Source organism: Lactuca saligna, chromosome 4 (assembly GCF_052625555.1).
Source record: "Lactuca saligna cultivar CGN05327 chromosome 4, ASM5262555v1, whole genome shotgun sequence".
Taxonomy (NCBI): domain Eukaryota; kingdom Viridiplantae; phylum Streptophyta; class Magnoliopsida; order Asterales; family Asteraceae; genus Lactuca; species Lactuca saligna.
This window is the reverse complement of record NC_136420.1, coordinates 23,365,036-23,369,846: the sequence shown is the minus strand read 5'-3', so window position 1 is coordinate 23,369,846 and position 4,811 is coordinate 23,365,036.

Below are 4,811 nucleotides of genomic sequence, written 5' to 3'. Positions count from 1 at the left end.
TCGAAGAGGCGGGGAATTTTTGGGATGAATAGGCGGGGGTTAATTTTTTGGATTTTATTTTTCCCCCTAAAAACGCGTGTTTCCTTAAAAAAATATAAAGCGACACAATAACACAACACGCACATTTTTTATAGGTGCTCTCCGTATTTTTTTTCTGACACTAATTTTATGGTACGCAAAAATGTGTGACCTCTATCCTTCAAATTTTCAAAAACTAACATTAATTTTTAGGGCACGTACAAATGCCCGTCCTCTATCGGTGTGTGTCATTAATTGCGCATCGTAAAAGGCTATTTTTCTAGTAGTGAAAGAAACTTAACTCATGATTCATGCTTATCTGGAATTGTCGAATCAGTTGATCCAAAGATGATCTCATCGATGTATATTTTAACTAACATGAGATGTTTTCCATTTGATCATCACAACAGGGTAGGATCAACAACTTGTATCTGAAAACTAGATCACTTCATAAAACATGTAAGAGTCTCAAACTAGGAGCAAGGAGCTTGCTTCAGGCCGTATACAACTTTCTGGAGTTTGTCGCAATAGTTAAGGTAGGCAAGATTCACAAAACCAGAAGGTTGTTGAAGATAAACTTCACTATTGTGTTCACTATTGAGGAAGACAATTTTGATATCCATCTCGTAAACCTTGAAGGCCTTGTGCGTAGCATAAGCGAGAAAGATACAAATGTATTCAAGTGCAAACATCTCAACATAATCTACACCTTTAATCTGTATAAAACATTTGGTCACTAATCTTGCTCTGTTATGGATAATCACTCCTGCATGATCGATATTGTTTTGGAAAACCCATCGAGTTCCAACAATTGGGTGATCTTGAGGAGGAGGGACAAGATTCAATACTTGATTTTGTTTGAACTCAACTAACTATTGTTGCATTGATATAATCCAATCGAAATTTTATAAAGCTTCTTTGATAGATTTATGTTCAAACATTGATATGCATGCCGAGAAATGACATTCATTTTGAATATTAGCGGCAGAGCGAGTTTGAAATCTGGTGGTCAGATTTCTGATAACTTGATTTGGAGGATGATCCTTTATACAGATATGTAGTCTCAAAACTTCTTGTGTCATAGATAATCTGAAGACAATGATGGTGTTGTCTTGCTCCCCCTGAATAGTTTGAATTTGAAGATAATGTCCACGCCCCGTGAACTTCCGAACTAGATATATATGAATCATATTCGTTCGGAATTCAAAGAAATTAGGATCATCATCCTTGTTGTTCGGAATAGGATCAATTTCTTCAAATTGATCTACTACGTCTTGAAAATCATCAATATGTGATTCAAGGGTTGGATTACTTCCTTGCCCTTAAGGCATGGAAGTAGAGGCATTCTCCCCCTCAACCCGAGACGAGAATACTTCATAATAAAATGGAGGAAAAGTGGGTGTTAGACTAGACAAACTGTGAGAAACAGGCAGACTTGGCATTGAAGATGGTCTTGATCGAGATTCCAACTCAAGAGTTTTTTCTATAGGTCCACACAAACTTTCAAAATAAACTTCATAGATGACCTGAAGATTCGGAGACCTAAGAGGTAGAGCATTAGACTCCAAGATATGCATTGTAACATGGGTTGGTTTTGAGTTCCGAACAAAATTATCATCAAAGGTTATATCAAATATTTCTTCAATTACATAGGTCTGCTGATTAAGAACCATGTAAGCTTTTGATTTGGCTGAGTATCCCAAAAAGATAGCTTCATCACACTTTGGTTGAAACTTGTTGAGTTGATCACGATTGTTCTTGATGAAGCATTTGCATCCAAAGATTTGTAGGAATGGGATACTAGGCTTGCAACCATTCATTGCTTCATACGGTATCGTGTTGAGTCATTGGTTGATGATGCTCCGATTTTGAGTAAATGTAACACCCCAAAGTTTGGAAAGCCAAGAAAAGAAAGAAAACCTCAAGTTTAGGGGAGACTCGGCGAGTCTGAGCGGGATCCGGGTTGTGGTGAAAGCGACCGACTCGGCGAGTCGGCCAGGGAGACTCGGCGAGTTGGTTCTGAACGGGGAAAACCCTAAACTCGGGAACTTGGAGCCTATTTAAGCATCTCATTCTCTTTCCTAGGGTTCCTTTAGTGCCTCTTTACCCCCCCAGAACATCAACCCTAGCCGCCATATCCGTTTTTGAGCTAGATCTTGCATCGAAGAGAGCACTATAAGCTTGGAGAAGGAAGAAAAGCCTTGGAAGAGCAAGAAGGGACTGTAGATCCGAGATTGAGAAGACATTTCAGATCATTTGGAGGTAATAAGCTGTTGATTGGACTCCCTTTGCATCTAGATCTATTCTTATGTGTGAGTTTTGGTCATTATTGGTATGTTTTGTAACCAATTCGGGTTGGAGGTTCAGATCTGGGGTTGCTACCTCAGATCCATGTTGGTTTTGGTCTTGAATCCCCTAAAGTATCAGCCCTTGGTATGTTGAAGAAGCATGTTTGCCATAAACCCTAGTTTAGTGTGTTTTGAGCTTAGATCTCTCAATCTACACGTAAAGTTTGCCACTTTACGTGGGGAATAGGCCCTAGAGGTATGGATCTAGGAGTTGGAAGTTCAGTTTGGCTCGAAAAGCCACTGCATGGATTGAGGAATGGATAGACTCGGCGAGTCCTTCGAGTGGACTCGGCGAGTAGCTTGAAGGTGAGGAGGAACTCGACGAGTAGGATGAACAACTCGTCGAGTCGGATGAAGATAGGCATGGCCTCGGCGAGTTGGATGAACAAATCGACGAGTTGGTTGAAGATTGTCTAGGACTCGGCGAGTCTGTTCTTGGACTCGGCGAGTCAGATTGCGAAACCCTAAACCCTTCGAGTCGAGACCCGAATCAGTGAGTCGGGTGGTGACTCAGCGAGTTGGACAGGACAGGACTTGGACCTAGTTGGACTCGGCGAGTCATGGATTGACTCGGCGAGTCGAGTCGCGAACAAGAAAGACTCAGGGCATATGAACCCGGCGAGTCAGTAGATAGACTCGGTGAGTAGGGTTGACCCGGAAGGTTGACTTTGACCAGGATTTTGACCTTGACCAGATTTGACCTAGTAACCTTTGGAGGCCAGTTGGACTAAGTGTCATATTGATATTGGTAGCTTGAGGAGCTAGTGGAGCAGCAGTCGAAGTCAGAAGTCAGGTAACAGTCAAGGATTAGCAGCAGCAGTTCAGCAGCATCAGGTGAGTTTCCTTCCAGTAGGGACGGGTCTAAGGCCACAATGCCGGCCCGTTCAGTTAGCAGTAGTTTTCGGACTTTGGTCCGATGCAGTAGCTAGTATGTTTGATGCCTTCGTGGCTCAGACAGGATTTGTATGCTATGTTTTATGTGTTAAGTGTTATGTGTTCCGGGCTACAGCCCGATGTAGTATGCAGTATATGTGTTCATGCTAGATGATGTGTTATGCTATGCCATGTTCAGTCAGTCAGTTCCGGACTTCGGTCCGATGCAGGGGACAAGGTCCCAGTCGGTTCCGGACTTCGGTCCGATGCAGATAGTTCCGGACTTCGGTCCGATGCAGTTAGTTCCGGACTTCGGTCCAATGCAGTTAGTTCCGGACTTCGGTACGATGCAATTAGTTCCGGACTTCGGTCCGATGCAGGGGACAAGGTCCCAGTCAGTTCCGGACTTCGGTCCGATGCAGTTTCCGGGTTTCGGCCCGATGCAGTGGGCCAGGCCCAATATGTGTTTATATGATATTGTATGGTATGTGGTAGTTTGGGGGAGCTCACTAAGCTTCGTGCTTACAGTTTCAGTTTTGGTTTCAGGTACTTCCGCAAGCAAAGGGAAGAGCTCGGGGTGATAGCATCGCACACACCACAGCTTAACTTTTATCCTGGGGATGGTTTTAGTTGTCTTGATTTGATATAGTATGATACAGTTTTTCCGCACAGTATTTTATTATGATTTGGGATACATCGCGTATGTTTTTATGTTATGATACTTAGATTATGGTTTTGATTACATTGAAAAACAAAATTTTTGGGTCGTTTCATCGTGATTTTTGGGTCGTTACAGTAAAGTAGGTCGTGGAGACTGCTTTAGCCCAAAGATAAAGAGGTAGAATTGCAAAGTTTAACATCAAAAGAGCAACTTTAAAGAGAGTTCGGTTTCTTCATTCAACGAAACCAATTTGTTGAAGAGTATAGGGAACAAAAAACTTGTTTTCTATGCCTTTATCAACTAGGAACTTTTCAATTTTGGCATTAGTGAACTTGGTTCCATTATCATTGCGAACAATTTAGACAAGTAGCATTGTCAGAACTTCGATATCTTTGATAAAATTGATGAGATTGAAAGTTGTTTCCAATTTCAACATCAAGAAGAAAACTTATGTAAATCTGGTGTAGTCATCAGCAATTACAAGCATGTACTTCTTCTGATGTAAACTTTCAACAACAGACGGACCACACATATCGATATGAAGAAGTTCAACCTCAAAAATTGATTTTTTGATCAGAACATGATGACCTTTCTTGGATTGCTTCCCACATTCACATGAAGCACAAAGGTCGTCATTATCAAACATGAGGAGTAGCAAACCACATATCATTTCTCCATAAACCAGATCATTTATATATATATCAGAAATTTAGACGAGCATGTCTCTGATGCCATAGCCAACTAACATCAGGGACATCCTTTGTAAGAAAGCACATATGAGGCTTTGCGACAATCATATTGATATTTATAAGAAATATATATTTTTGTTTTGATCTAATTGGATGAGACATTTTCCGAATCTTATGTGATAACATAGCAATTCTTCATACAAAACTCAACCCTCTGATTTG